This window comes from Caloenas nicobarica, chromosome 13 (assembly GCF_036013445.1).
Source record: "Caloenas nicobarica isolate bCalNic1 chromosome 13, bCalNic1.hap1, whole genome shotgun sequence".
In the NCBI taxonomy this organism is placed as follows: Eukaryota; Metazoa; Chordata; class Aves; order Columbiformes; family Columbidae; genus Caloenas; species Caloenas nicobarica.
In genome coordinates this window covers 10,733,893-10,743,581 of record NC_088257.1, presented here as the reverse complement: position 1 = coordinate 10,743,581, position 9,689 = coordinate 10,733,893, and the positions used below count along the sequence as shown (strand labels likewise).

General features: G+C 48.1%; 1 long non-coding RNA gene across 1 annotated transcript; it reads right to left on the bottom strand.

The window, feature by feature from the left end:
* Positions 1–7,404: 7,404 nt before the first annotated feature.
* LOC135994026 (uncharacterized) lies at positions 7,405–9,134 on the bottom strand. The gene is made up of 3 exons (XR_010606948.1): positions 8,771–9,134; positions 8,191–8,278; positions 7,405–7,753 (listed from the first exon to the last, which is right to left on the bottom strand). It is a non-coding gene; the product is annotated as an uncharacterized LOC135994026 (long non-coding RNA).
* Between the last annotated feature and the right edge of the window lie 555 nt (positions 9,135–9,689).

Below are 9,689 nucleotides of genomic sequence, written 5' to 3'. Positions count from 1 at the left end.
TCTTAAGGAAGAAAGCCAAAAAGCAGAAAACAAAAGGGGAACGTAATAAAAGCTAAACTCTTCCAGCTCCTTTTGATCTGGTAGAAATAACAGAGATCGACCTGACGTTATTACAACCCTCGCTCACTCCCTTTGGGTTATATTTTTATTTCCCTTAACCAGCAACGATCAAAGCCGAGAGCCTCTCCATCACCGTATGTTTTTCTTTTTTGCTCCGAACAAAAGTTGCAAAGGTTTCAACACTCTATCTCGCGCCTGTCCTGGACCGGTGATCTGCTTCAAACAGAGCTGTTCACAAGAGCACAAACTCCTGTGGTCTCAGTAACCTCATCTTCACACTGCAGAGCCAAACAAGCAGTGACCCGGGCAGGGGAGAGGGGAAGGTAATATGGAATCACAGAATTTTTTTGGTTGGAAAAGACCTTATATGCACCCTCACCCTTGGATTCAGCAAAACAGATGTGGCTTTTACAACTCAGATTGTTTGGGGAGAGTTGGAAGTTTAATATGTTGGGTGAGGCTGTCTGGAGCAGTTGCCTCTTTGAGGACGGAGCATGGACAATGTCAGTAACCATGGGGAAGCGGTGAGTGACACAGAGGCATCAAGCGTGGCACCACTGAAAGCAGCTGTGACTGCAGGTATCGAAGAGAGCTTTGGAGAATAAAAGAGGAAAGCCAAAGTCCTGCCCTCCTAGCGTACTTTTTATTTCTGCAGATGTCAAAGGATGCAGCAGCCTTCTCAGGAAAAGGGAAAATCAACACCAAAGTTTGTGGTAGTCACAGTATTTTCTAAATATACATGATTATCTTGTCTTGAAAGCAACATTAAAGAAGCAGTGAAGATATGGTATGTAAGATAAATAGGTGATAAATACACACCAAGCAAAACATTGTTTGTAGGCTATTTAAATTCAGGAAGCATTGGTACTAATTTGGCAGATAAGTCTTTCACACTGTGCTTACAGAGCTGCAAACATGACTACTAGCAATAGTGTATAACACTTCTTTTACTTGTTCAGGAGCAGACTCTGCTGAACAGAACTGGAAGAACCCTCTTCATCACATCAAGTAGACACGGTGGGGGTGGCAGAAGCTGGCCTCTGGGTGAGAGATTTTTCTGACCACCGAGCGCAGCTGACACTTCTGTGCTGGGTGTCCCCAGGCAAGAATGTGGTCAGAAAATGAAGATATCCAATATTGATGGATATCAATATCCATTGACAACCGGTTCAAGAGAAACCAGCCCTCATGCAAGGGATGAGCCAGATATCGAAAATGCAATCGTGGCTCATCCTCGGTGCATTTGCCAGGCAGCTGCAGGGATGGACAAGAGATTCGGGGAAGGAAGAAGCTGCCAGGGCTCACAGCTGACCGCAGCCATTGGCTCAGCAGGAGGTTTCACAGCCGCGCAAATTGTTCAAGGAAAATTCACCTTGGCAAACAAGAACTGCTGGAGCTAAAAGGATGCTTGGTTTTTTGTCATCTTCACAAATGAAGTTTAAGCACTAGAACGCTGCTAGAAGCAAGCAGGGACTTGGCAGCAAAGTGTTCACATTGGATTAATATTTGCCAAAAAAAGAGAAAAGGCGAGTGAGTGGTTCAGCGTTATTTAACTGGTTATTTAACCAAGCCATGTTGTGGCCGTCTGACTGAATAATCCTGCAAATACTGACAAAATGTAAGACTGCTTAAAAAAAAAAAAATACACCAAAACCGCTATGAACATCTGTTCATCAGCTGCAGTGTTTATTCTGTGCAGTTAAACCAAATGCATGAGAACAACTCTAAATGTGGCTGGGTTATGTGCATCCCCAGTCTTAAATGCAGCTGTATCTTCGGTACCCAAGAAAACAGGACACAGAGGTTTAGAATACAGGTTTTTAAATTCCTTCAGATAAAACCGAGTATATAAATGAGAGCTTCTCTATCTCTAAGCATTGTGACAAATGGTTTCTGTTGTTGCTGGGTGGATGCAACTGTGATTACCACTGAAGCAGATGGTGGAAACTGCCACTGGACCAGGACAGTAGAATAATTTTTCCTATTTGTTGCAATAAATAGCATTCATTAAATTATTGGATGTCCTAAGCAAGACAGATACACCCATACAGAAGGGTGTATATAATCTTATATACAGCTTTTCCATTTGAGCTGCTTCTTTCAATGACTCTGGGTCAGGGCAGAACAGCCCATGCCAGAAAGCTGCATTTTTTAGTTTCCTTCCTACACAGGACTGCAGGGAAGCGAAGCACCCATGGAGAGGACCAGGGCGGCCAGGAGGTCCTTCCCACCTCACTGCTGGTTTAGACTCGTCCTTGGCATTACACAGGATTAGCCAGAGCTCTTGTTTCAATGCCACAACACATGGGTTTTCCTCTTCAAAAAACTCAAAATATTAGGACTGCCCAACAACTGACCAGCAAGAATAGTAGGGATGTAATACCAGAAACTCCAGAGAAAGGATTACATGGTCAGGAGCATGCAAGAGGAAAGACCTTTCACAGCCCTTTGAGCAAGTCCTGGCATCAGGTTAAAGCTGGGTATCGAGTGCACTCGTAATTCCATCCCTTGCAGGGAGGGGAGGACTGCGTTAGCACGAGACAAATTGCTGTTTGCAATGGAAGCCAGGGGGTGGCTCTGGGAAAGAGGTTTGTTTTGTTTGGGTGGTTTTTTGAAAATGAAAGATGTCTCAGCTGCAAAGGGAGATTCCTCAGAGGACGCAGATCCCGCTGCCAGAGGAGCAGGCTGTGCCATGCTGCTGAGAGTCTGTCCCCACATCTGCTCCAGCCTCCACAGAAAAGGGCTCTTCAGGGTCATTATAATTCACACTTCCCAGCCAAGGATCTCAGGCAAAGTGCTGGCCAGGAGCTCTCCTTTCCAACCTGCTTTGCACTTATAGAAACATCTAAAAAAAAAGATTTTCTCCTAAAGAAATATGGTCTACAACTGGGGATGAACATTGCTGGTCACCTTGGGGTCACCCCACTGAGCCATATGGGGAGGATCAGTGGGTGACTCGAGCCAAGAATCTCTAGAACTTCTGGATTGACGTTTATAAAAATAGAGGCAGGTGCAGGGTGAAAATGCTGCAAAATTATGGTGCAAAAGATTTTGCAAATTAAGTCCATGTGGACGAGGTGAGGAGGGATTCCCTTCCATGTTGGAGGCAAGGTCAGAGCAAAACCTCCACCTGCTTGCTCAGACACAAGTGAGAAAATAGTTCAGATGTTTCACTGCACTAAGCTGAGCTCAGGGCAGCCTTTCCATGGATCCCAGCAGGGTTTGGAGCAGAAATCATCTCCCGAGCACAAGCAAAAGCATAACCCGACGTCTGGCACTTCTGCCGAGCCTGGGAGCAGCCTGGCTCTGGGGATGCTGGCCTTGAGAGCTCGGCAGAGATTTGTTTGCTGCATCCAGTCTGGATTAAGTCCAGCAAGCAGGACAGTAATAGCAGCTTGCACAGCATCCTGGAAGAATGTGGGTTTCCCCTTTTGGAAGGAATTCTGCTCTTTAATCTGCTCCACCTTAGAGAAGGACAAGGCAATTTTCTTCTCAGCTCTGAGAAACATCAGTCACAGCATGGAAATTCAGTTAAATTATGAAAGAACAAGGCAAAATTTTACAATAAACACTGACTGCACACACATGCACATACACATCGGCCTCTCACTGATTACAATTAGTGCTACCAATTTCTACTCTCTTTGGATCAAAGTGTTTTATTTCTGTCTGTCCAAAAGCCTCTTTTGATCTTTGGTGTTAAACTTTGATTGAAAGCTTTAGCGAAGGAAATTCCTCCACGAGTTGGACACTTGGCACACCAAGCTGTGAACAAGGCACCTAATAAACAGAATAATTCCTCTTAGTGAATGTGACAAAGGTCCCATTAAGCAGCAGATGTTAAGACTGGCCCAGAGGCAGTTTAGGAGCACATGGGACACTTGGTTTCAGCCACTTCAGGCCATTACTGATGCATGTCACCCCTGTGGTGGCACCAGGGAGGACAGAAGTCCCAGGGAAAGCGTAGCGGCTGCTGAGGGCCAGCGGTGGGACAGCCACCGCCGTCCCCTGCCAGCACAGACCCTTACACTGCCCTTACTCTGCCTTTTTCGACTTCGATTGCCGATATTTTTGCAGGTAGTTATTTATATAAAGACAGAATTAATAAAATACACTAAAAGACAATCTTTGCAAAGATAAAGCATTTGTTTTATTTATTATATGGTATTTCTTGGGCTTATATTTTGTGCTCTTGAAGGATGACAAATTAACAGGTCTATCCTGGTCCATCCCTGGGATGGAAAGTGCAGGAACAGAGGTGGCAGAGCCACACTGGATAGCAGGATGTTTTTTAATGAGGCGACAGTGTGGGTTTGGACCTGTTGTATGTGCCCTGCTGGCAGACACAGAACTACAAAAAATAATATTGAGAGAGGAAACCTCACTGCCTGCCTTGTGCTCAGCTCGTCAGACAAGAACAGCTCACATGTGCCATCTAGTGATGGTGATATTTCATAGATCAGGAGTTTTCTGAGCAGGAGCAAAAATTCTCTGATGGTTTGAGGGCCCGAAGCCATAAGGATGGCCATCGGCGAGGCTGCGCAGGTACATGGTCCTTCCCAGGCACAATCATCCTGTTCGGGAGCCGCTGGCACAAAAAAACCCCACAAACAAAAAAACCAAAAAAAAAAAAAAAAAAAAACCAACAAAGCAAGCACACACCTGAATTTCCCAAACATAGTAACAAGGCTTGTGTTCAAACCCTTACCTGGCAAAACTAGAAACTGAATAAATGGAAGGCTTGCTCAAATCTGAAGAAAACTCAATATCTAAAAAAACCCATATGTTAATCAAAGATGTTCTGGGACCATTATCCAAGGGAAGAACATGCATGCAGATCAAAGCCTTGGGGTTACACGGGATTTACAAGGGCAAAGTAACTAGGCAGCCAAAGAGCAGACACTGGAATTATCATTTTAATTACTTGAAGTGGGTTCAAAGGGCAAAGACTGAAGGAGGATGTGGGAATAACCATTAAAGAAAAAAAATGAAAATATCTTGTGCCAATACACTTACTGCTGCATTTGTCACTCGGATGTGGAACAAGTTGTACAGTTTCCCATCAGGCTGGGGAGGAGATGGGCAGCAAGTCACTGCGGAGCCAACAGCCTTTCCTGTGCTGATGGGCTCGAGGCTGTTTTGTGCGGCGAGGGATAGAGAACCCCGGCACTCACCGTAAGTGTTGGCAAAGCAGCGCTTCCTCAAGAGCTTCTTAAAACTCAATGGGGCGAGCAGCAGGTCCTCCGCTCTCCAACAGCCCTGAATGACTTGTCTCCTGACTGGAGACAAACACCACATTTCTTCAAAAGACAGACAAGTCTGTTCTAAAAAAGTTTAACACAAAGATTTTTATGAATGATATAATTAAAAAGCATTTGCTGTCTGAGTTATTTCCACAAATAACTCTTTTTAAAAGAGGCCACAGTAAGCACACGCATTAACCATTTGCTCCTGCACAATGAAAACTAAGGAAAGGAATTCGACAAGCCCCAGCCTTGCTTGAAGTGTATATATTCAAACAACCACAGGATTCAGTTGTGTGAAAATTTCTGGTCTGGAAAAGCCAGGTCTGCTACAAAGCAACACAAAAAAAATGCACCGGGTAGAGCTGGGACAAGGGTATTGAGTCTGACTAGAAAAGCAGAGATTCTTTGCAGGCATTTCAAAGGACATCCGCCCGTCCCTCCCCGCCGCTGGCAGGTGGGCCACGCTCACCCCTTCGCAGCACACCTGCTCTACACTTGGCCGGGAAGCAGAAGCTCCAAGGTCTTTCAGGTCACACATCTCACACACATCTCGTGCGCAGGGAGGTGCAGTGATTTTAAGCCAGCAGTTAGTACCTGGTTTTCCAAGAAGGGACGGACTCTGTAAAGGTCTGGGTAACAGTCATTTCAGACTGTGTTTTAGTCAGATTAATTGTCCAGCCTCGGTCCTGTAAACGCACTTTCAGAAGTTTGGCAGCTGCTTCAGTTTCTTTTTGTGAAACTGTCATAATCAATAGATCACCAATTTCCCTCAAGGTATTTGCCAAAGCGCCTACATCACCTGTGGCATTTGTTGCTACTGGGATAATCACAGGTTTTAGTGAGGCAGGCACTCCTCTCAAAAGCTGCATTTCAATACTTCTCCACCGCTACCCTGTCTGGATCGTACCCCGTAATCAACACTTAAGCTGTCCCTGTATGCTGCACTAAATTAACACCCTCCTTCACTGTACACCAGTTTCCAAGGGACGCCACCAATTCAACAGGTTCAGCATATGCTGTTAGAACAGCTGCACACAACCACCGATATGACATAGATGCAATAATATATTGCCTGTCAGGACCTCTGACATTTTGCAGCGGAGCATATCCTCATTGTATCTGATTAGCATTGGCTATAGGGCTTAACAAATCTTTTACATCTGTTAAAAACCACAAAAGATGCAGCCCCACTATGCCAAATTAGCAAAATCCATGCTGGTATTCCTTTCCCACTCTTCTGCTGAGACATCTCTAAAAATTCCCTTAACTCTTTCAGAGCACAAGGATGCGCGATCTGCTTCCCCACATCGGCTTGTTCCCGCTGCCGCATTATTTGTGCGGGGGGTTGTGCTCCCATCACCTCCCTGCCTTTTAAGGCAAGATCACATTTAAACTCAACATCAGAGTCTGAGTATTCACTCCGAATATTTCCATCCCATTCTTCAGGAGACACCAATTAGTTTCCTAATCTATAGAATATCAGGGGGATGAGGAGCCCGCAGAAATATCATTTCATTTTTTCCCTCTAACTTCTGTTTCTTCATGTAACTATTTCTGCAGTTACTCAGTTTTCAAGCACAATAACAGTTCAGCAGCTTTCCTACCTTCTATTTCCTCAGATCTCATTTTTGTCTATTCAAGGTTTTCCTCTCCTGACAAGCGGCTTCCAGGCAAGTACTTAATATTTTGCAAATAATTCCCTTTCCATCCTTTGTACAACCCTTGGCCACCGCTAGCTGTTCTTCCACATCTTTCCAATCATGCCAATTAACACAAGCCTATTCCTCTGAGAATTTAGGACTTGGAATCACCCCACGTCTCCGTAAATAATTAGTGATACCACCTGCCACCCCACTTCCGACACTAATTTGTCACAGGGGAGTGATTCAGGGTTCTGCTTACCGCAGAACAACATTTAGATCACTCAAAGAAAAGTGCAACTTCAGAGAGTTTGGTGGCAGGTTCATTCTATTATTTACTGCATGAAGAAAATATGCCAAGCCAAACGTTGCTTACCTTCTCTCCAGGGGCCTGATATCTGTTCAAGAAGCAAACTTTCAGACAAAAGATTTTGTATAAATAAATAATTTAATGGAGTAGAATAGCATAAGGGCTGGCTCAAGCTGGGTACCTGCGCAGAGGTCCCATCAAGCACAGAAAACCATTGATTTTTATATCTTTACAGACCATGATTGAATCCAATAGCAATACTTGAGTCTGGGGTCTACTTGCTTCTCACTGGATCTTTTCCACTGGTCTCAGATGGGCCTTGGTTCTGTTTAGCTGTAGACTTTGTTTATGGTCCATAGCCTTGCAGGGACTGCTTAGTCTGAACTAATCCTTTTCTTCTCAGCAAAGAGCAAGACGGACCCCATTTTGCAGATGTCTCTCATGTCTTCGCATTAGCCTTGAAGTCATTATTTTCTCCACAGTCAATTCTGTTCTTCCTAGGAAAGTACAAATTAGACCTTATTTTAAAAATGTTCAGTGTAATCTGCAGCAGTTTTGGTAAATATGAGTAGAACTTTACAGTTCAAGATTTCAGCAAATTCAGCTTCCTGAGTAACACGAAGCAGAGGGTATATTTAAAAAAAAAAATTAAAAAAAATCACACAACCTTATAATTCTAGGTAATTCATTCTGTTTAGCATGCATTTGCTTAAGCTAAACGATTGATACAAAACTTAAACTGCTCTCATCCACTGATCCCTGAGTGGTAAAAACCATTGCCATACAGCCATGCTTATTTTGATTAAAAAGTGTAACGCAAACCTCACGAGGGATGATGCTTTACAGAAGAACTATGTGGTCACTCACACGGATGATGTGACTGGGAGTCAACAACCCCCGGAGTCTCCCTCTCCTGACCTTCACCAGCACCTACCTGAAGGCATTTCCTACGAGCACCACAGCTCCCAGTAGCTCCCAGTGGCTCCCAGCCTCCTCGCTCCATCCCCAGTGCGGCCCAGGGCCTGAAACACGGAGAGCAAAGGGGAAGGAACAAAGCCCTGACATCAATTACTGGGAAAGGATTACACCCAACAGCTAAGAGAGGGGAATGCATCTGCCCCGTTAGCACCAGGACCCATCCCAAGTGTCGGTTTTAACGGGGGCCACCCAGTTTTGCTGTGTCGGGAGCAGGCACGGCGGGACAGGCCGGTGTGGGAGCGGTGCCCGGCACAGACCGCCGGTCCCGCCGGGTGTGCAGGAGCTGTCGGTGTGGGGCCGTCTGCGGGGAAACACGGCGGGCCGAGGCGGGAGAGACGGGCCACGGAACGGGCGATCGCAACCGCTGGGAACCGCAGCCCGGCGGGGCGGGGGACGGGAAAACTCCCCGGGAAACGAGCCGGAGAACGGGGGGCAGCGCGGGCTCCGACGGCGGCCGTTACCGGATCCTGCCCGCCCCCGCAGCGGGGCTGCCGGTACCGGGGGGCGCCCCTGGCCCGCGCCCGGCCCCGTCTCACCTCCGCTGGGCCCGGACCGTTTCCTGGTGCCGCCACCGGCCCGCGGGGCGGGGAGAGGGGGACGAAGAGGTCCGAGGGAGCGGGGGCGCCATGGCCGAGTCCCCGCCGGCCCAGGCAGAGCAGGACCGGGCTCGGCCCCGGCGGGGGACAAGGCCCGGGGCAGCGGGAACGGCTCACGGGAGGGAGGCGACAGCGGCTCCCCAGGGGTCCCGCCGCTCCATCGCGGGACGGGACGGGGGTGGCGACGGGGGAAGGTGGGAGGTCGGAGGGCGTCGGCCGGGGCAGCCCTGGGGCCCGCCCGCCTCCGTCCGCCCGGCCCTTCGCCGGCTCCTCCCGCTTCCCGGCAGACCCCGCGCCGCCGCTGCTCACGTGACCCGGCCGAGAGGAAAGGCGGAGGGGGCGTGGCGCGTCACGTGGTGGGGCGCGGGGAGCGCTCCCTCGCTCTGCGCCCCCTGGCGGCGGCGGGCGGGGTCACGGGCGGCCCCTCCGGGCTCCCCCCGAACCGCTAAAAAGCGCCTGCAGTCCCTTCAAAACGCGTCTCCTTCGCAAGCGGTTAAATATCTGAATTTCAGTATCGCGCTGCAGAAGAACCACCCGCCCCTTGGGCGCCAATCGCCATTCCTGCTGCATGCTGCAGGGTTATTTCACAGAATCCCAGAATGTCAGGGGTTGGAAGGGACCTCAAAAGCTCATCCAGCCCAATCCCCCGCCGGAGCAGGAACACCCAGATGAGGTTACACAGGAAGGCGTCCAGGCGGGTTGGAATGTCTGCAGAGGAGGAGACTCCACAACCTCCCTGGGCAGCCTGTTCCAGGCTCTGGCACCCTCACTGAGAAGAAGTTTCTTCTCAAATTTAAGTGGAACCTCTTGTGTTCCAGCTTGAACCCATTACCCCTTGTCTTACTGTTGGTTGTCACCG